The sequence below is a fragment of the Malus sylvestris genome, chromosome 13 (assembly GCF_916048215.2).
Source record: "Malus sylvestris chromosome 13, drMalSylv7.2, whole genome shotgun sequence".
Classification (NCBI taxonomy): domain Eukaryota; kingdom Viridiplantae; phylum Streptophyta; class Magnoliopsida; order Rosales; family Rosaceae; genus Malus; species Malus sylvestris.
Window position 1 is genome coordinate 23,292,976 of NC_062272.1, and position 23,926 is coordinate 23,316,901.

The 23,926-nt window shown below is 40.1% G+C and overlaps 1 pseudogene; it reads right to left on the reverse strand.

The window, feature by feature from the left end:
- Nucleotides 1-2,789: 2,789 nt before the first annotated feature.
- On the reverse strand, nt 2,790-19,621 carry LOC126595377 (uncharacterized; annotated as a pseudogene).
- Nucleotides 19,622-23,926: the final 4,305 nt, after the last annotated feature.

The following is a 23,926-nucleotide window of genomic DNA, read 5'->3' on the forward strand; positions in this document are numbered from 1 at the left end:
CTTAGGTATATTCAGATAAGATGTATTGGACAGCACTGTAGATCTAGAGAGAGGGTAATACATTGCTAAGCTCGGTATTGGATTCGGTTGTAACAAACTGTTCATGACTGTTCTCAGCATGAATCTGTTGAACTAAACTACCACTGTCAGTTGTTTCTTGCTGTTGTTAGGCATCACTGCTTTCGGCAGCAACTTGTCAAAACTCCCATATTCTATTCTCGGCAGAAACCTACTGGAACTCTTCCATGATGTTCTTGGCAGCAACTCTATTGACTCCCCCTGCATCCACAACCCCCCTATATCCAAACAATAAAGATCACCCATAATATTACTCTCTCATTGGTGATCTGAAGTCGAGTCGAGTGGAGCATAAAAATATTTAGATTTTGAAAATGTAACATCAATAGCACATACATATGGCAGGTGTCATGATGATAACACTTATACCCTTTCTGATGAGTGGAAAAACCAACAAATACACACCTAAGTGCACACAGACCAAGTTTAATTCGATGAATCGTTTGAATATGAACATACGCTACACACCCAAACACTCGAGTAGTGAGAGTATTCATGTCGACACTACCGGAGCATGTTGGGTGAGTACTTGAAGAGGTGTCTGAAAACCAACAACTCGGGATGGCATACGGTTGATTACATAAACTGCATAAGTGACTACTTCAGGCCAAAAACACTCAGGAACGGAAGCACCAATGAGCAAGACACGAATAGTTTCAAGAATATGGCAATTTTTCCTCTCCGTCATACCATTTTGTTGTGGAGTGTGAGGACACGTTGTTTCATGAATAGTTCCTTGAGTACGAAGAAATTCAGACACCTCAAAATTAATATATTCACCTCTATTATCAAAGCAAAAAACTTTAATAACTGATGAATAATGGGTCTGAATCATTTGAGAAAAAAACCGAACCACCATACTAACATCACTCTTATTTTTCAACACATACGACCAGGTCATACAAGTGCAATCATCAACGAACGTAACAAACCATTTAATTCCAAAAGAAATACTAACAGGGAATGGTCCCCAGACATCAGAATGCACAAGATCAAACGGAAACAATCTTGTATTCATACTTGGAGGAAACGAAGCACGATGCCTTTTAGCAAGAATACATACTTCACACTGTAAGTATAATTCATTTATTTCACAAAATAAACTAGGCAACACAGGTGGCCCAACTGGCGATGCATTAACCAAACTTCTTGCAAATTAATAACACGAGACGCTCGAACCGCATTAGCACTTCCATGAATGACGTCATCCATATAATACAGTCCCTCTCTCTTAGTGCCACGCCTAATTATCTCTTTAGTCTGAATATCTTGAAGTAGACAAAAGGACAGATGCATTAGTACAACACAATCCAACTGCTCAGTAACTTATGGTATAGATAATAGATGATGAGATAAGGATGGAACAAATAAACAGTGATGCAACAAAAGAAAAGATATGAGACACAATGTTTCCGCTCCAACAACCGGAGCATTAGTATCATTGGCAGTAGCTATGCACTTTCTATAAGATGTTATCATATATTGAAACAAAGTCTTATCGTAAGTCATATGACCAGTTGCACCAAAGTCGAGAATCCAACATGTATGATGATCAGTATTGAAGGCTAAAAGAACACGTCCACAATACATGCATTAGACGATGATTCACTAGTACAAGTCAATAGAGACTGGCTCGGATCACTAGAGAGCAGCTCGGCTTCCTTAGTACTTCTCGGTGTAGCAGCAGCCAAGGATGCACGTCCTCTGCTTGTTCCATTATTTGCACGCTCTTTTGCTCGCAAGCATTTCCGGAAACCATTCAAGTACTCCATGCTTCGCAAAACATGTATCCTCAGTGTGGCAGGTTTGACCACAGACAGTACACTTCAAATCATCTTTATTTTCTTTAGTAAAGGGACGAGAATTTATAGATGAATTTGAAGACCCATTGGAACAAAAACCCGCAGATGGCTAAGAAACCATAGCCACCGTAGGTACCCCTCCTTGGCTGATTGCGTTACTCTCACCCATCATGGTGGCATGGCGTTCTACCTCACACATAACCACATAGAACACCTCTTCAACAGATGGTAAAGGTTGAGTTCGTAGAACATCACTACGAACCTTATCAAAGATATCATCTAGACCTACTAGAAAAGCATAAACCCGATCCAGTTGAATCTCTTCTCGAAGTGTCTTCAAATTATGAGCACACTTCATCTTAATTGGCCTGCGTTGATCTAACTCCTGCCACACGTCAGCGTAGTAAAGACTAATGGGACGTTCGTCCTGACGAAGTCGGAATGACTTAACCTTCAGTTCATAAATATATGAGATGTTAGAGCCATCGTAATATGTTCGAGCAACCGCTTCCTATACTTCTTTGGTCGTGCAAATGTGAATGAAAAATCCCATGATAGTAGGATCCATAGAATTAATCAACCACCATTTCACAATTGCATTGCCCCGTCTCCCACATCTTATACTCAGCACTGCCTTCATTCAGTTCCTTGATACTTTCTGTCACGAACCTCTTCTTACCGCATCCAGTGATATGCATCTCCAACACTTTGGACCAAAGGGGATAGTTTGATCCATTGGGTTTGACAGCACTCGACGTAGCAGAAGCATCATTCTGAATTACCATAAAGTTGAGGACAGATTGACTAGTTGAACCAGTGATTCCACCCCCAAGTTTCTGTTTTGAGCCTCCCTCATTGTTGTTCACCATTGTTGTATTGCAGCAAACTCACGGTAGCACAGCAGCACACTCACGACAACACAACACGAACAGCTAACACAGTTCTTGCAAACACAACAGCAACACGATGAAAAAGTTTACAGTTAAGGTTACGGCAAACCAAGCTCGAATGCCAAATAGAATTATATGGCTGAATTACTTCATGTTATTCACAAGATTAACAATATATATACACGATCCTTGTTTCACAAGGAAACATAAAAGGACACAAAATATATCTTTCCTAATAAAGGACACCTAAAATATTTACATAAACTTTACATCTTTAATTAAGACTTACGTTAACAGTAAATACATATGAAGAATCGATACCTTGTTCTGAACAATGACTAAAATATCGATAATATCGACGAAATATCGCTAATATTATCGTTTTTCAGAGAGACCGATATTTTCCCTCGTATCCCTCTAATTATCGTCAAAATATCACGATATTATCGATAATATCGCGATATATTCGATATTATCGAAATAGTCGTCGTGGCTCCGTCGTCGGAAAGGCAACCGAGGCTGCGTCATCTCAGCTGCCCAGATCTCTCTCTGCAATCTAGGCTCAGACCCAAGATCTGCGCCTCAACGACGTCGATTCTGCCACCGTTGTCAAAGTCACGGCGAAAGAGGTCGCGGAACGGATCGCAGTTGTAAATCCAGAACCCGTGGTTTGTCCGAACGGTGAAGCAAGCGTGGTCTTGGTTGAAGCAGATGTGGAGCAGAGACGGAGGCGAGCGCGGCACCGGCGGGGCAGGTTCCGGGGGGAAAAGGAGAATGGGTGGTTGTTGTAGAGGTTGAGGTTGGGGTTTGGGGGTGATTGGGGGTCGTGGTGGTCATTGCTGAAGTCAACGACAGAGGTGGGGTTGTTGTCGGTGGGATCGGTGAGGAAGGCGGAGGCGGAGATGAAAGAGTGCGAAGAGAGAGAGAGAGAGAGAGAGAGAGTGTGTGTGTGTGTGTGTGTGTGTGAGTGAGTGAGAGCAGAGATGTGAGAGTGCGAAGAATATGTGGTGGTTGTGCAAGTTGAGGACTCAAAAAATTAGGTAATGTGAGATAGCAGATGAGGTTGACGTTTTGGATGGTTTAAAAATTGAAAACCATGGACTCTGAGATGGTTTTAATCATGAAAACCACCCAAGGTGGATGGGTGATGGGAAAGAGCAAGGTGAGGTGGACAGTTTATAAAGTGGAATATATATATATATATATATATATATATATATATATATATATATATATTGTGTGTGTGTGTGTATCTTATATAAATTATAAATTATTGTTTTCGATCACAATTTTACATAATTTAAGAGCATCTTCAATATAAATTTTAAATAAAACCCCCACAACCATATAATTCTTAAATAAAAAAAATTAAAGGGTAATAAGTCACTCATATATCTTACCATGCAATGTATAAAGTATAAAATATTGTACTAATTCATTATATATAAATGATTATGGTGTGTTTAAACTTATTTTATTAATTGCTACATATTTTCTACACTCACAATGATTGCTAGCTCGCTATATAATATAAAAATTTCCAAGTTTTTCTTACAATTTCCGTGGTTTTTATTCAATTTTTATCGATATCGATAATATCCCGATATTTCCATCGAAATTTCCGTATTTTTGAACTACCGATATTTCCAATATCATCGATATTTTATACCTGGTTCTGAACTGCCTTTTTATTGTGAATTTCATGACTCTTGGAAGACGATGGATAAAACGTTTCCCCATATGAGATGGGCATATTCTGGATGATCAACAAAAGGATTTCTATTGTGTTGATAAAACTTGTATACTCTTTCATTTCTCAACTGCTCTTCTCTTGAAGGTGGATCAGTATCATTCCACTTTAAAAATGTAGAAAGCAGTCCCATCTCACCGGTTGTCGCTGCATGCGCCCAAAATGTTCACGCTATCAAGATCCATGCTCAAAACAGTTATGAATTCTTGATTATATACTACAATATATGCATGCAAGTACGAACTAACAAAACCAAATATATATTGAATTCCTGCCCCACGTTTAGCCGCAAGGGCTCTTAATTCTCATATAAAATGGATTGTGTTTACATGGCTACAGAGATGCAACACTAAAATCATTTGATCTCAAACTAGTCAAAGATTATTTTTTTCCAATTATACTTACAAATTTTTGGAATCTGAAAGGCGGAGAGCTGGGCCAATGTACATCAGTGTCCTTGAAACATCTCCTCTATGCTTGAAGAAATAAATCAAGTTACAGCTCAAAAATCAAAGGTTCAGTCTTCAATGCCAAGCTAGAACTAGAAGCCTAGAACCTCAGTCAAACACTCATTTTGATCAAGGAGACAACGGATCCATACCTCAAACGGAACTACATCATTTGGCAATTCTCGTATCAATACGAACTCCGAATATCAAAAACAATCTTACACAATTGAGGGACAATAACAGAAGTAAGAGTAATGTAACAAGATATATATTTTATATGAGAGTATCATAATACTATAATCCTTGCTACCCTGAATAGACTTCCTCTTAATGTAACCAGATATATTTATATGACGGTCCCAGAATACTAGAATCCTTGCAACCATTGATAAGCCTCCTTTCAAGCGTAAACTCCTAATTGAGGGTACCAGAATACTATAATCCTTGCTACCATGAATATGCCTCCTCTCAACCCTTAACTGCTAAGGCATGCATGTCTAGAACATCCAAATTTAAGACTTGTGTGGCACATGTTGCGCAGTATTATAGATTAATACCCTGTTTGGTACCAGTACCACTGCTACCACTGCTTTTGGTATTTTCAGAATTTTCTTCTACTTGTGAAAGGACCTGCATAACTTCAACAAACCCAAATATGTGGGTTTTACTTTTGATTCTGCTTCCTAAGTTTCATCCTGCAATATTATTATTTGTGTTTTTCTAAATCTCTTATGGTTTTAACAACTTTAATTAGATTAAAGTTTATGATTTATATTTAAGTGCTGGGATAGGAACATGATAAGAGTTATGATGTGCCAAAATATAGCTAAAATACCTGTTTAGGTGATGCCCATATTTCCTTGTCAGTTTCCGTGTCCAAAACGTCTTTGTTTGCTGGCTTCAAATATTTAGCTGAGTTACCAGTGCATTCTCCATAGTATTTGTTCCCCCTGGTTGAATTGACTGTAGGAAACTGCAACTATTTTACACCAAAATACAGGAGCTCTGATTTTCACATACATACAGGCGGTGGCCCATCTTATCTGCTGGTTGTGTATATCTGTCAAAGACATTTAACATTTAACCCATAAGAACGAGGCCATAGAACCTCCCCTAGAAAACAGATGCATTAACATTTAATTTCTTCCAAACAGAAAAATGGAAAATAGACTTGGAGATTGATATATTTTGCAGAGCAAAAAATAAGCAACTGTAGTATAATAAGGATCACGCGTAGAAAGAAAAGCAACTTGAAAGAAGGCTATAAACATGTAAATTTCGTTGCATGCAAATGATGCATCACAAAGCTTAACATGGCATATGACTCATCACAAATGGACAAGTCATCAATGACATGTGGTACAAATCAAGCAAAGCAAGCTCAAAAACATTCCTAAAATTCAACAAAGGTGAAGAAATATCCTTAAAATCGGCAAGGGGTCCAAATTGCCCTCAAAACCGGAAAAAAAGCTAAAGTATCTTCACAAAACAAGCAAGAATTGAAGACCCTATAATTCGGCCAAGCAAGGGAAAGTGGTTGAAACAAAACACAAATCAAATCCAAATCCACCCAAAGGCATGGCTTTGGAAGTCTATAAATACAAGGTCCCAGGACAAACAAAAGGTCAACAATTTCTACATTCAAAGGCCGAAATTCTCACATTTATAAGAACCACTGCCAAATCTTTGAAGACTAATACGCTGCCAAAGCTCTCTTCAAAGAAAGCACAACCAAAGCCGAAGCTTTCTTTCGATCAAAGCCGAAGCACTCTCTTGAAAAATTAATAAGCACTCGTGCTGATTCCTTCAAGACTTTGTTGCAAGCTTAAAACTTGTAACGATGTTTGATTCAAGATCAACTCGTCAAAACCCTTGAATCAACATCACATTTGCTGCATGTCATACACAAACCTTGAGGTGAAGACTATCCATGCATTGTTTCAAGCTCCAAACTTGAACCAAATCGTTCAATCGTTCGTTCGAGATCAAGTCATCGCGACCCTTGGATCAACAATCTACGCATCTACATCAAATTTGAAGACTGAATCAGAGGAAAATTGTAAACAGAGATTGTAATCTTACAAATTCATCAATACAAATCTACTTTGTACACGTGTTCTCGTTTCATTCGTTACAAAATTTTCGTGTTTACAAATTTGGCACACCCAATGGGACATCTCTGCCTCTTATCTTTGTCTTCAAATCCGCAAGAAGCACAAATGGCATTAAGAAAGGATCAAGTTGTTCCCGCAACTAACGTGAAGAACAAGAACATCCTTGCGGCAAGTGGTGGCACTTTGGGTGTCACAACCCGAAGCAAGGCAAAAGCTCTTTCTACCCTGCCTTCCACTCTGCCAAATGAGTAAGAGCACCCGAGGCACAAGCCCGGGATCACCCTGGTCTCGTTAAGAGCGCCAACGGAAGAAAGCCTGAAAAGGCACTCTAAGTCGTTGACTTCTGATGTCTACTCAAGCAGTAGCTCGTATCCTGTAGCCATGCAAGACATGACTATTGGTGCGACTTCAATCAATGAGCAACTAGCACAAATAAGTGAAGCAATCACAAGGCTGACAAAGACCGTGGAAGAAAATGACTTACAGATTGCTACACACGTCAATCGTCTAAAGGTGTAGCATGATGAGAAAGCTGACCCAAAGGTTGATCCACCAAAAAAAGAAACCGACAAAGAAGATGAGCCTCTGGTGGAGAAAGCCAAAGAGAAGCTAGAGGTGGACCGAGCTACCATGCTCATGGGATCTCTCTCTATCCAACAACTGCAAGAGATTGTCACAAGCACCATTAAGGCGCAGTACGAAGGGAGCTTACATGATTCAATGATGTACTCAAAGCCATACTCTAAAAGGATTGACTCCTTGAGGATGCCAAGGGGTTATTAGCCGCTCAAATTCATGCAATTCGATGGAAAGGGCAATCCTAAGCAACATATTGCTCATTTCATTGAAACCTGCAACAATGTTGGGACGAAGGGAGACTACCTCGTCAAACAGCTCGTGCGGTCGCTAAAAGGTAACGTTTTTTACTGGTACACCAACCTCGAGCATGAGTCCATCAATAGCTGGGATCAGCTTGAAAGGGAATTCCTCAATCGCTTATACAACACCCGCCGCACCGTAAGCATGCTAGAGCTGACAAGTATGAAGCAGTGGAAAGATGAACCTGTCGTTAACTACATCAATAAATGGCATTCATTAAGACTAGATTACAAAGATCGGCTTTCTAAAACCTCCATGATTGAGATGTGCGTTTAAGGCATGCACTGAGGGCTACATTACATCCTTCATGGCATAAAACCAAGAACTTTTGAAGAATTGGCAACTCGATCCCATGAAATGGAGTTGAGTATTGCCAATCATGGGAAGAAAAAGTCGATCACCGACTTCAAAAAGGATAAGGTGTTCGCTCTAAAGATAGGACAAGACTGGGAAAAGCCCGCCAATGAAGCTTTTGTCATCTATACTACCCCTACTAAGACCTCAACCGCACCCCGTTAAGATTTCCTCTAAAAGCAAAACAAATGAGATGAAATGTAAGCCTTCTTACACCCAAGATAGGTACAAAAACACCTTGAGGGAACTGGAGTAGAAGACGTACCCTTTTCTTGACTCTGACGTGGCTGTAATGCTAGACGACTTGCTGGAAAAGAAGGTAATTGAGTTACCTGAATGCAAGCACCCTGAAGAGATGAATCGCGTTAACGATCCTAGGTGCAGCAAGTATCATCGTATCGTGAGTCATCATGTTGGCACGTGTTTCATCCTTAAGGAGTTCATTATGAAGCTAATACAACAAGGGCAAATTGAACTCGACCTAGAAAATACAACCGCAACACACACTACCACGATTGTGTTTGGATCCTTCGATCTCGTGCCTCTTCAAGTGACACTTGACCACTCACGTCCATGTTCAAGCTACACGGCACCTTTTACACAACCATCGCTTGGGGCAAGCGACCAAAATGCACCTACCGACGATGAAGAATGGTGGACATTGGTGACCTACAAAAAGACAAGGAAGCCATGACCACAAGCCACACGGCCAAAGGTGAAACAAGGGAGAAAGCACCACCACCTTAACAATAGGAAGCTCAAAATGAGCGTGAGAATTGCTAAGCCAACGTACGTAAAGGAACTTATGGAGTAAGAGCCACGCATTCTCGTCTCCTTGCACGAGTACTTCCTAAAGAACTTTTTCCAACAGTGCATTACCGCTACTTGTCACATGGTTAAAGTGGAGATAGAGGAACCCTCAAAAGGCAAAGTTATTGCCATCGAGGAAGAAAAGACCCTCATGTTCAAAGAAAGCATGCCGGCACACTTTAGCATCAATGAAGCATTGCTATTACCCAAGGAGATGTGAAAAGCACTAGTAGTGGTCTTGGCAAGTCCCGATGACCACGAAGTGCAAGTAAGCAAGGACGAATGCTTAAAACTTCGGCCACATGAGTATGCCAAGTGTTGTGCCGTCCATGATGCAATCAACTTCACTGACGAAGATTTGCTGCTGGGATCAAAGCCTCACAATCGTCCTCTCTTCATCTCTGGGATTGTAAGGAGCACAAAGTCAACCGCATGCTACATTGGATAGTGGATCGGCTATAAACATCATGCCAAAGTCAACAATGACCATAATCGGCATCAAGGTGGATGAACTATCCCTGAGCTGCCACCTAATCCAGGGTTTTAACCAATGAGGACAATGAGCGATGGGCATAATCCGAGTAGAGATGACCATTGGCGAACTCAAATCAAGCACGCTATTCCATGTGATTGATGTAAGAACTTCCTACAGCTTACTCTTAAGAAGGCATTGGATCCACAAGAATGGAGTGGTGTCATCCACCCTTCATCAATGATTGAAGTTCTATTGAGAATGAGTAAAGGTGATACAAGGCGACACCAAGCCCTTCACTGAAGTCGAATCACACTTTGCGGACGCCAAGTTCTACATGGATGAAGACATGGTGCCCGAAGCTCTTCCAAAAGAAATCAAATCCACAGGCAAAGCCGTACCTAAGAAACAAGAGTGGCAAGTCGTGCCCAAGAAACAAGAAGAGGAAACTGTGCCATCTTCAAGCAAAAACAACGATGAGCCTGCTAAGCCCGCAACAACCAAAGGAAGTGTGACGCCCTCAAAAAGATCAAACACACCCCGTCTTTTGATACATCCCCGTGTCAAGAAGAAAGAATGGGTAATCCCCATTCGAAACTGGAACAAGCAAAGCTGACATACAATTGCACAAGGACGATGTAAAGCTGCTCAAGACAAATGCATTTATACCTCTGATATAGCTAAGCGATGCTAAAATTTCAAAACCACCACAAGGTTTCGTAAAACCCCTGCCAAAGGGGGTGAAACCAAGCACTCTTCCACCTAAGAGAATCGAATAAGGTTTAGACCCAAACACTTACAAACTCATGTCAAAAGCTAGGTACGATTTCGCCTCCTCTTCAAACACCGTCAACGACAAATAACGTGACCTCACCGAAACTCAAAAGAATTTGAAGGAGCATGATTAAGAAGTTGACAACAACAAAGTTTGACTTGGCTTCACACTAAATACACCCGTGAAGATTTCAAGCAAAGCAAAAAATGTTAGCGCTCAACACATCAACGTGAGCGTTGAACAAAATTAAGAAGAGCCTAAACCCGCCCCTCAAACATCAGTCTTTAATAGGCTGAATCGTTCAAAACCCAGAATTTTGGCACTTGATCGTATTGGTGGTGAAGATCAAACTTCCATCTTCAAGCAACTTAACACACTAGCACCCCAAAGCTCTGTTTTTGAAAGGTTGTCAAAACCTAAGAAACAAAGCAACACAGCTTTCCTCCACGACTGTTGACCTTGGAAAGACTTGAAGAAAACAAGCAGCCTTCTAGAAAGAGGAAGACAACACCAAAAGGAGAAATGCTCGACAGTCTAGCAGCAAATGACAACATTTGATGCTCGATTCTTTCAAGGATGAAACGCTAAGCAACCTTGGAAGTTGACACAAAAGGACAACTGGCCCAAGATGATGGCACTGAACAGGAGGTCCAAGACATCTTCCACATCACAATCCAAAAAGACAAAAAAAATGAAATCCCAGAGGAAAACGGCACTACCACTCCATCACAGCTCGAGGATGAGTGGGCAAGCTATGGTTAATGATCTCAAGAAGCTCAACTTAGGCATAAGCAAGGAACTTAAACCTATTTTCGTAAGTGTACTACTAAGTGTGGACGAGATCAAGGAGCACTACCAACTGGAAATGCCCGACCTTGACCCTACCATTGTCGTGCATCGTCTTGTAGTCAAGCCTAGAACGTGACTGATAAAGCAAAGTTAAACCCGAGCTCATCCCATAAATTGAGGCCGAGATTGACAAGCTAATCGAAGCAGGCTTCATTCGAGAAGTGCAATACCCTATATGGATCTCCAACATCGTCATTGTCCTTAAGAAATTTGAACAACTAAATGTTTGCATAGATTTTTGCGACCTCAACAATGCTTGCCTGAAGGATGACTTTCCCATGCCAATCATCGAAATCATGGTGGACGCAACCACTAGCCATGAGGCACTATCATTCATGGACAGCTCCAATGGGTACAATCAAATCCGCATGGCTCCCGAAAATAAGGAACTAATAGCCTTACGCACTCCAAAAGGTATCTAATGCTACAAGATAATGCCCTTTGGCTTAAAGAACGATGGGGCTACATATCAACGCGTAATCTAAAAGAGCTTCAATGATATGCTACACAAAAACATAGTTGTAAAGACCAAAAAGAGATCCAATCACTTGAAGGATTTACTAATGGTGTTCAACAAACTACGGCACTACAATCTCAAAATGAACCCATTGATGTGTGCATTTGGCGTCACTTCTGGGAAGTTCTTCGACTTTATTGTCAAGCACCGTGGCATTGAAGTAGACCAATCGAAGATCAAGGTCATCCAAAGCATACCCGAACCAAGGAACATACACAAGCTGAAAAGTTTACAAGGGCGGCTAGCCTTCATCAAACGCTTCATCTCCAACATCGTTGGACGCTGTCAACCTTTCAATCAACTTATGAAGAATGACACTTCGTTCATATGGGATGACGCATGTCGCAATACCTTTGAGAGCATAAAAAGGTATCTGGCAAGCCCACCTATCTTAGGAGCTCATGTGCCTAAAAAGCCGCTCATCTCATCCTATACATTGCCGCACAAAAGGGTTTCGTTTGAGCATTCTTGGCACAAAAAATGAAGACCAAAAGGAAAAAGCACTCTACTACCTAAGTAGAACTCTCACTGGTGCCGAGTTCAACTACTTACCAATCGAGAAGATGTGTCTTGCCATAGTCTTCACCGTCCAAAAGCTAAGACACTACATGCATGCTTACATCATCCACTTAGTTGCTAAAGATGACCCAGTCAAGTACGTTATATCCAAACCCATTTTGATAAGGTGACTAGCTAAATGGGCGTTACTTCTCAACAATATGAGATCATCTACGTCCTAGCTAAAGTCGTCAAGGGACAAGCCCTAGCATATTTTCTTGCTGACCATCCAATCCCAACCGATTGGAAAATCTCAGACGACTTGCTTGACGAAAAGGTGTTCTACATCGACATCTTCCCGACATGGACAATGTTTTTCGACAGATCCGCATGAATGGACGGAGCAAAGGCAAGAGTAGTATTCATGTCGCCACAAAGATAAGTACTAGCCTATTCCTTTCGACTAAGCGAGCTATACTCCAACAACATCGCTAAGTACCAAACACTGATCATTAGGCTCCAAATGGCGATCGACATGGAAATCACAACGCTAGAAGTGTATGGCGACTCCAAGCTCATAATCAATCAACTCTTGACTGAATATAAAGTGAGGAAAGATGATCTCGTCCCATACTTTCGGCTAGTAACTCAATTTCTACAAAAGTTCGAGGTCGTGACACTAGAATATATGCTAAGAAAAGAAAATCACATGGTGGATTGGCCTTAAGTATGACGCTGGGAGAAGACGAAGTTGTGGACATGCCAGTTTTCCAAAGATGGGTGATCTCGCTCGTCATTAAAATACTACTGTATGATACAAACGTCATCTCAGTACTTCCAGTCGACACTAAAGAGTGGAGACAACCACTGATTAACTACTTTGAACATGGAAAGCTTCTAGACAATCCTAGACACTGCTCTAAAATACATCGACGAGCACCTCGTTTCCTTTACTACACAGAAACACTATATTGATGCTCTTTTGAAGAAGTACTTCTGACATGTCTAGGTGAGGAAGAAGCCAATCAAGCCATGGAAGAAGCATACTCAGGCGTATGCGGGGTGTATCAGTCTGGACCAAAGCTACATTTCTAGCTCAAAAGAATGGGTTACTACTGGCCAAGCATAGTGAAAGATCGTCTGGAGTATACCAAAAGGTGCCAAGCCTGCCAATTCCACACCAACTTCATACATTAACCACCTGAGCCATTACACCCTACAGTTGTTTCATGGTCGTTTGATGCATGGTGATTGGACGACATAAGATCAATCACACCAAAGTCATCTGCAGGAAAAGCTTACATCCTAACTGCAACAGATTACTTCTCCAAGTCGACTGAAGCCATACCCCTAAGAGAAGTCAAGAAGGAAATTGTTGTCCATTTCATCAAAAAGCATATCATCCATCGATATGGTGTGCCTCACTAAATCATCATCGACAATAGAAAACAGTTCTCCAACTGACTCATGGAGGAGCTTTGCAAGAAATACAAATTCAAGCAGCACAAGTCTTCCATGTATCATGCTCCGGCCAACGGTCTTGCGGAAGCATTCAACAAAATGATGTGCAACATCCTAAATAAGGTAATCGGCCGAACAAAGAAAAACTAGCACGAAAGAATAAGCGAAGCAATTTGGGCATATAGGATGACACATATAACTCCTACCCAAGCTACGCCTTATTCTCTCGTATATGGCGTGGAAGCTATTCTGCAGCTCGAAAGTCAAATCCCCTCACTAAAGATAGCTATACAGGAAGGCTTGACTAAATAGGAAAATGCAAAGCTACGACTTCAAGAGTTGGAAGCACTCGATGAAATGAGGCTCGAAGCTCAACAACACTTGGAATGTTACCAAGCACGGCTATCAAAGGCATTCAACAAGAAAGTCAGCCCAAGATCTTTCCAAACTGGAGATCTTGTCTTGCCATTACGAATGCCCATCATCACAACTCACAAAACAAAAAAGCAAGTTCACATCAAAGTGGGATGGACCTTACGTAATACAAAAGGTCTACACCAACGGCGCTTACTTAATCATGGTGAAAGACGGATTAAAGATCGGCCCCATCAATGACAGGTTCTTAAAGCGCTGCTACCCCTAAACTAAACACTCAATGTTCCTCGCCTGCATAAGCCTAAACTACACACGGCACAATGTTCCTCACCTACATGAGCCTAATCTGCACACGGCACAATGCTCCTTATTCACACGAGCTTAAAAGGCAACACTCAATACTTCTTGTTTGCACGAGCTTAAAAGGCAACACTCAATGCTCCTCACCTTCATGAGCCTAAACTGCACACGGCACAATGCTTCTTGTTCGCACAAGCTTAAAAGGCGACACTTAACTCTTCTGGCCCACAAGAGCGTAAACTGTGTACAGCAAAATCATCATCAAAACCATCAAAAACTAATCCATCGTTCCTTTGAACTACGTCATGACTTGATCTTTCCTCAACCAAGGGTACATAAGCAACTTGAAACTTCAAAACTTCAAGTATAGTCACATCACCAACAAAAAAAAATGCAAATACTTTGAAGAATAAGGAGCAAATTCAAAATGTGAATACCTTATTTCTTTAAAGGAAGAAGTCGGCTCCAAAGCCTTATTACAAAAAAAAAGGCTTAAAGTACAAAAAACGAACGACACTACTTGAAAGCTATGTCCCTAAAACTACGATGACGATCTTCAAGCAAGCTTTCCAAAGTCTTCAAAGTCTCCACATTGGTGGTAGACAAGATAGGCAACTCCAAAGCTATGCCTTTATCTTGCTCTAGTCGTGAAATCTCTTCTTGATGCTGAGAAAGTGTAGCTTCTTGCTCCAAGAGAACACCCTGAAGTCGTGATGCTTCGACTTCCAACTATTCTCGTTCTCGCACCAACGCTTCTAGAAGCGCCTGGACAGAAGCCAAAGAAGTCCATGTGGCTTGATAACCTTCCGAAACGGCTTGCTGCAAAGACCGAACCTGGGCAATTGATAAGTCTATTACCGCAAGTTGCTGAGCTTTAACCTCTAGATTCAATTTCTTCAAGGAAATAGCATACAAAGAAGAATATTCAATTGAGGTAGCCATAAGCTTGGCAATCTTGACTCTCAAAAATGAGGAATCAACATTAAGGTTGTCAATTGTAGAAACAAGCTTCAACAAGTCTTCCTTGAGCAATGCAAGGTCCTCAAAATGGCACTTTGAAATCTTCTTTTTAATATGGCTCTTGAAGACAATTTTCACTCAAGATCAAGACATCTTCAAGCCACTCCCAGTAAAACTCAGCAAAGACGACTTCTCCAATAATCGACAAGGTATTATTCCAAGTCATAGCTTTGCTATGGATGCGATCGCCAAGAAGCTCAAAGGAAGCCGGTGGATTGTCACGAACATGGTGCAAAGGATTCAAGATAAGAATCCTCGATGTACATGCCTTTTTCTTCGTATTTAGTCGACCAAAATTTGTCACTGCCCAAGATACTTCAGAAGACCACGACTTGACATGCATTAAGTTATCTTTCCCAAAAACAACAATCACCTTAGGGCCAATCAAACGGCGCACAAAGCTTCAACGTCGTTCCCCTATCTTGCGAATCATTTTCCTTTGCAAGAATGGTGATGGTATTACTCTTAAAGCACTTGAAAAATACCATTGCTACAACAAAACAAACAAGGCAATATAAGCATAAGAGTGGGGTGACAAGAAGAAAAAAAAATTGCTTCACTAAAGCAAACGACATGCGAGACAAACCTTGTGAGCGTTGAATGATGACGATGACAAAGAAACAACAACAAAAAGAAATCAATCACAAAAGTTTGAGCAGCATAGCAAAGAAGGCAACTACAAGACGATCCTTCAAAGCACGCTATAGTAGCAAAGAAAACCAAAATGCTACGTAATCACACTACGCAACCCCACAGTGATTACACAAACAGTTTCTTGCACTGCACAACAACATCACCACTGAGGGAAAACTGTGACCAAAAGGCACTACATAGCGTAACCCCACTACAGTCTTTTGCACAGCACCACGCGATAAAAAGTGATGCACTGTAATAAGCTTCAAGCAATTATAACTCACGGCAGTAAGCAGAGTCAATGTGCACAACAAGGATGTGTTGTGACAAGAACACACACCCAATTGTCCTATAAATAAGGGTCAATTGCTTCCTAATGCTATAAAGAGAATACATACCAAATAAAAAAAAGGAAAATCAAAAGAATGAAGCACATTCCAGCTGCAAGAATGAAGCAAATTCCAAGCAAAAAAAGGGCGAGCTGATTTCGGCACAAAGAAAAGAAAAAAAATGCTATTTTTGCAACAAAATCAGCAAAGAGAAGAAAATGAAACAAAGAAATAAGGAAAAAGCTTTAAAATTTCTAAAACATCAAAGGAAAGTACCTTTCCTTGCCAAAATACAAAAGGGAATCCCTCCAAGGCAAGGACAAGTCTTCAAGTTTCCCAAACCAAGAGGGAAAACACCCCCTTGGCCGAAAAAATGGAAAGGAAAAGGGAAAAAAAAATGCAAATCCTACTTATCCAAGGACAAGCATTAAATCTTTCCAAAACCTTGAAGGAATCACTAAAGCTTTCCAACATCTTGAAGGAAATCACCCTCATTACCAAAATTGAAGGAGATTCCTACCTAAGGGAGGAAAAGCATTTTTTCCCATACCCACAAGGAAAAAATTCAAGTCCCAAAATACACCAAATGTATTTTGTCAAAAATTATGGAAAATCAATACACACAATAAGTATGTGCTGATTTATCCATTTTCGAATTTTCTTTCAAGATCAAGCCATTTCGGCCCTTGAAGAAATTCATCATTTCAATTCAAGAAATACACCTCAACGGCCCTTGAAGGAATGTTTTCGTTCAAGAAATGCTCCTCTACGGCCCTTGAAAAAGCAAACTAATTCAAGACCAAGTCTCGAAGACCCTTGAGTTAGAACATTCGCATTGCAGGACTCAAGGTTCTAAAAGTCGCTAGGCGCTAGTCGGGCGGCGGGCTGGGGCCTAGCGCCTAGGCGGCTAGGCGGGCGCCTAGGCGGACTAGGCGGTTTAAGTAAATCTATCATATTTCAAGTAAATAAGTGTCTGCTTCTACTTGAAATATATATAATTTCATCATAAACTACAAAATAGAATGCATATATATCATGAAGTATTGGAACATAATGAAAACATGTGAAATAAGGATATAATGTTTGTTCATTCAAGTATGCAACAAGTCTCTTACAATTTATTGGAAAAAAAACAAAATGCAAAATGAAAGTTATGTATTTTCTATCTAAGTGAGTTGCAACCTAGGCGGGTCTAGGCGGGTGCCTAGGCGGGCTAGGCGGGTGCCTAGGTGGTCTAGGCGGTGGGCTGGGGCCTAGGCATTAATCGGGGCGGTGGGCTGGGGCCTAGCGCCTAGGCGGGGATTTTTAGAACAGTGGCAGGACTTCAAAACAAGTTTCCTTCACGTGACAAGCACATGCCTAAACGCGCTTTGAAGTGGGGGCATTTGTAGACATGTAAATTTTGTTGCATGCAAATTATGCATCACAAAGCTCCAAGTGATATATGATTCATCACAAATGGAAAGGTCATCAATGACATGTGGCACAAATCAAGCAAAGGCAACTCAAAAGCATTCCTAAAATTCGGCAAAGGGGAAGAAATATCCTTAAAATCGACAAGGGGTCCAAATTGCCCTCAAAACAAAAAAGAAAAAAGCATTGTCACAAAATAGGCAAGAAAGCCCTATAATTCGGCCAAGCAAGGGAAAGTGCCTAAAAGAAGTCATAAATCAAAGCCAAATCTACCCAAAGGCATGGCTTTGGAAGTCTATAAATATAAGGTCCCAGGACAAACAAAGGGTCGACAATTTCTACATTCAAAGGCCAAAATTCTCACATTGAGAAGAACCACTGACAAATCTTTGAAGACTAATACGCTGCCAAAGCTTTCTTCAAAGAATGCACAACCAAAGCCGAAGCTTTCTTTCGACCAAAGTCGAAGCACTCCCTTGAAGAATTAACAAGCACTCGTGCTAATTCCTTCAAGACTTTGTTGCATGCTCAAAACTTGTAACGATGTTCGATTCAAGATCAAGTCATCAAGACCCTTGAATCAATGAAATCCCACATCAACATCACCTTTGCCATAGCTCATACATAAATTTTGAAGTGAAGACTATCCATGCATTGTTTCAAGCTCAAAACTTGAAGCAAATCGTTCAATCGTTCGTCTGAGATAAAGTCACCGCGACCCTTGGATCAACAACCTACGCATCTACATCAAATTTGAAGACTGAATCAGAGGAAAATTGTAAACAAAGATTGTAACCCTACAAATTCATCAATACAAATCTACTTTGTACACGTGTTCTCGTTTCATTCGTTACAGAATTTTCATGTTTACAAAGGTTGCCAAAGAGAAACACTGCAAAACGTACAATAACTTCATTTCATTTGAATATGTCAATATGTCCACCTATACAGAAGATGTAACCAGTATCTAGACAGAAATTTTGAGCCAAAAATTGTGCTACTTAAACTTCATTCAGTTAGAGTAGTCAATGTCACATATATAAGTCGTTATACCTTCACTAATGTTCTTTATTTGATGTTGAAACATTTAAAACAATAAATATATGAAGTTTCTAAGTATATCTGTCTTAGAAACACGAATATCATGGAAGAGTGAACTACCAAATGTAGAGCTGCAGAAAAACTATTACCCTAACTACAAACCATTAGAATGCAAGAAACTAACATCAAAGTCATACAGTTGTAGAAAGTCTAGTTGATTAACTCACTATTCCATCTTTCAGGTTTTCTAGCTAACTTGGGTGCAACCCTCAAGGAGTAAATTTCAACTATGCATAAAAATGTCCATAGGTGAATTGTTAAAAGATGCAGGGTAAGTTTGATAGAACAAAAAACAATGCAAGAATCATTATTTAGCACATACATTCCTAATGAAGCTTCTGAGTTATCAACATATGAAGCATCAAGAATCTTGAGAGCATTCCACGCCTATTTCCATAGAAATTGACAATCTAGAATCATAATAAATTTATTAAAATGTAGCAGTACGGCAGAAGCGTGCGTGTGATTCAAGATATGACAATTGTAAACCATATAACAAGCTTCGCAGCCATGTAAGTTCGCAACATGTCCCCATCAAAACGAGTAATTGACCTTTGATTGAATAAAGCCAGTAGCTTTAACAGCTTCTGTAAATTTTGCAAACCATTGACACTTTGGATATGTGAAAACCACGCCAGCGGAAGATCACTTACACAAAAGGTGTTAACAGCTAGATACTACTGGCTTACCATGAGAAAAGACGCTTTGGATTGCACCCAAACTTGAGAGAAATGCCAAAGGTACGCATCCATGAACTATGAACATGCATATGAACTTAGCACTTTAATTGGGGCATGGCCTTTCATGCAATTGGTCATTGATCTTGTCATTCTATTAAAGAAAGCTCAAGGAACAAAGACTATATAATAGTGGCAACATACTATTTCTCCCACAGGATAGGCATAACCTCTGTCTAGAATCACAAGGCGGCGGTCAAGTTCTTCGTTTAGAAGAACATCATCTGTCGTTTCAAAATTTCCTACACCATACTCATAATCTAGAATCAACTAAGTGGAAGCTTTAAACTTTGACCCTGAGTACGATTACTTCTATCTCGGACTAGTGTGCTAAGTCAAGTACGCTCAACGACACCATGTGTCTAAACAGGTCCGAAAAAGACATCCTGACTAGGAAATCCTCAAAAGGAGTTTTATTCCAAAAGAACTTTGATATCCAAAAATATGCCTTAGCCAAGTCAACTAAATGTAGTCTGATTGGAAACACTCAGGTCCGATGCATAGGGTCTGGCAAAAGGATTCCAAAGGTGTTTCCGACCCATTTGCAGGCAACCAATTCTTTAATGAACTTTCGTTTAAGATTCACAAGGACGAACACATAATTTAGAATAGGAAGGAAACCCCTTTCTTGGCGACACAGTGCGACAATAAAAATCCTCATTCTGAGGGCAAGGTTAACAAACAAATAAACAACATATTAATTAAAGAGAAAATGACATATCCATTGAAATGCCGGAGGCCATTCCGAACAAATTTCTTCCCTTTCTAATCCTTCATTTGACAAATGCACTATGGCAAGTTCAGAGTAAAAGATTTTTATAGGCTTAGTACCCAGTGTCAGAGTAAGGTGATATTTTGATTATTGCAGTGAAAATCTTTACAAGTACCAAGTTTGAGAGGTGATGTTTCTCCGAATCAATGTTACCTAAGGGCTTTGCCCCGGCCCTACAAGCTTGCTCGTGTTTCACTTTGTTACTCATTACTCCGAAGCTAGATTACTTTGAAAAAATTAGTCGAATTAAAGTTTCATTTTGCCATTAAGAAGTAAACGATTAAAAGTTTCAAGTGCTTTATTCTAACAGGATCAATGACTTGAATAAAGTGGAATTTAATACAAAGGTGTAAACACATGTTTATTTCCAAAGTCCCATGAATAGGGCAAAAAGAGTAGAATTCTTAAGGAGAGACAATGCCCTTACCCCTGGCACAAAAAATTTCCTAAGGGTGCTACTTTCTACCAAGCAGTGGTGCTTATTATCCAGCTCGTTCGGACTTACCTTGAGAGAACACCAAGAGGGATCTAATAAAGAAGGACCTTCTCAAGAATTTCAACACTATGCTCAAGTTGAACCCATATGCGAAAATTGTGAGGAGTATATTGTTTTTGGTTATGGAGCAAAGTGTGGAAGCCTTAAGGGTAGAAAGGTCTATTATTGAAACGTTACAGTTCATCCCTGTTTCACTTAATATTTTTTGACAAAGGTAAACAAGGATGTGGCAAGTTGACACACCCCGACCCTAGGAGGTCAGAGCACGCTAGCAGTCACCGTGAGGTGACGTAACCATAAAGGCTAAGTGATGTGAAAAAGTGAATAAATTAAAACTAAACTAGAACTAATTTAAATTAAACAGTGAAAGAGTGTGCAGTCGTGGGAAAAACCCACTACAATTATTCAGAGCATAATAGACAGTAAGACTACAATGAAGTAGTCAAAGTAGCTAAAGTATACTTATTACACAACAGTGGATAAATTCATACTTCTAAACAGAGATAATGTCAAAACTGTCGAAGGTTCCTTGAACGCCACAAAGAGTACAGTTGTCCTGGAGGGGCGAAAAACAAAGTTGAGTGGGTCAGCAATACAACGTTTGTAAGAAAATTTTTATTTTCGAACATACTAATCCCTCACTGTAAAACAAGTATAGTTTTCTTAAAATATACTACGTAAGTATGTAAAGAACAGTATAACAACAATATAACTAGAAATATGCCAAGTCATGATATATCAAATGCCGCAGTTATACAATCATGTGATAATCAAGTATAATTAAGTCTTCATCCATCTAAGCTGACAAACGAGTTCGTACAAATAAATTTTGACACAAATATGACTGGGTGTAATCAATACGCTCTAGTACTACGATCACATGAAAGTTGGTGCAGAAGCACGGTCACATATGAGTCGCAGTTGCTTAATGCAATATGAATGATAGGACTAACACTAACTTGGATCCAAAGTGAGCAAACGGTGAGGATGTAAACATACACGTAAGGATTGGCCCTGGCCTTGGGGCGAGCACTAACACCGGGGTGCAACAAGATGAGCATGTACAAGTATGTATGAATGTCATAACAATAATATCCCAACCATATAGCAGCATTTATCACATTTAATATCACAATAACGATACGACAATATAAGCGTAAAAATGAAGTAAATACGCATTTATGGAAACTATAATTATGTATAGGTATAAAACAAACTGCCCACTCACAAATACGTCATCAGATTGTAGCCCCCAAGCCTTGCCTGACCCCTCAAGTCCTTGAGATACATTTCTTCTATATTTGAAATAATTATATTTAAATTAATTAAACACATACACAGAAACTTAAATAAAACCATCATAGTTTGCTCAAACCTAAGGTTTAAATATATGAAATCAATCTACTCGATGTCACGGACCTACACAAATTTTTAGAATAATTTTTGGACGCCGGATGTGCCGCCACGCTCAGGCAAAGCTGACGGAGGTCTAATGGCCGTTAGGAATATTTAGTGGAATATTCTGTTAAATCCTTAACAGAAGTTAACAATGTTACCTAACACCGTTAGAATATTCCATAAGGGTTGATGGAATATTTCATTGCCTTCTTCAGTGGTCCTCACCCGTCGCTGCCGTCTGGTTCGCCGGTTTCTGGGAAATTTTCAAACCTTCATATCTTCTTCATTTCTCAACCATTTTTTACAAAATTTATATGGAAATGAAGCTTATGAAGAGTAGAATCGCGTTATACCTTTTTGGAGTCCAAAAAATGGACGGAGATGGCCTGACAAGCCTCGAAAGGTACAGCTAAAACTCAACTCTTCAAAACCTCGTGTTTTTTACGTCAATTCCTCACCAAAACTAGTCTAGGAGTCTTAGGGAGTTGTAAGAGAGCTTCCCCGTACTTCAAAACTTCTCGACTCGGCCTGAAAATGTTGAACTCAAACTCACTGAGTTCGGACCTTTCGAGTTGGTGAGTCAAACCTTAACCAAATCATGATTTGGTTGCATGGCTATGCTCGTGGTGGTGAAGGGAACACAATGGGGTATTTTCAAGTCGTGTTTATGAAGTTTAATCGTCGAGTTTGCTTGTTGCAGAGAGAATGAGAGTTCGGGGAGAGAGAGTGTAGAGAGAGTTCTAAGTTTCTGATTGGTGACTTGTGTGAGTGTGAAGCTCACTAATTGGTTATGTAAAGGAAGGAAGAATCTAATTGGGTGGTGAGGAAAGAAACCAGGAAAAGGAATAGAGGAGGGTGATTTGTGAAAAGTGATTGGTTGATTGTGTGAGGTAGATGGAACACGGATCCCCTTTTTGTGGGATTGAATGACTATCAGAGTTTGTACAACCCTTAATGTATAAAGTCAGATTGCTTTAAATGTTTCAAACACTGTAAATCCATACGCGTGTGTACAAAATACCCGTTATTAATGTACTTTAACGAAGCGTAACTTTAACGTTGCAAGTCTGATTCGAGTCTAACGCGCGCTCACGAGTTCATATTGACGAGTACAATTTAATTACGATAGCGATAATAATAATTTAAGAACAATTAAACATGTCCACGTCACTTGCCAACAAGGGCAAAAAGTCACTTCACATACTCGGAGAGAAATTACATAGAAAATTAGGAACGGGTCGTCACACAAGTTCCTTGGCTACGTATCCTAATCATGTAAGGCTCAAAGTGGAGGTTGGGTATGAAAATTGAGGGACGGAATAAACAAAGGGGATCCATGTTGAAACTCAAAAGAAGGGACTTGGAAAAATAAAGTCAAGTCTAAGGTATTTAAAGAAGAGCTGCTGAGTAATCTCATCGTCAAATTTAGAAAGCCTCACTTAAAGATTTGCGTGTATGAAAGTCGAAGCTACTCGGAGATGCAAAGAGCCATCTCTTGTTATTTCATGCACAAGCAACATGAAGTCCCTCATCATTACTATCTATGTGCCACAATTCTCAAGGTTGCACGTCTGAATTTGGAATGTCAAAAGTGACGTGGGTTACGAAGTCGAGATGCCATGTCTTAGAAAAGTTTGAAACAGCACATATTCCA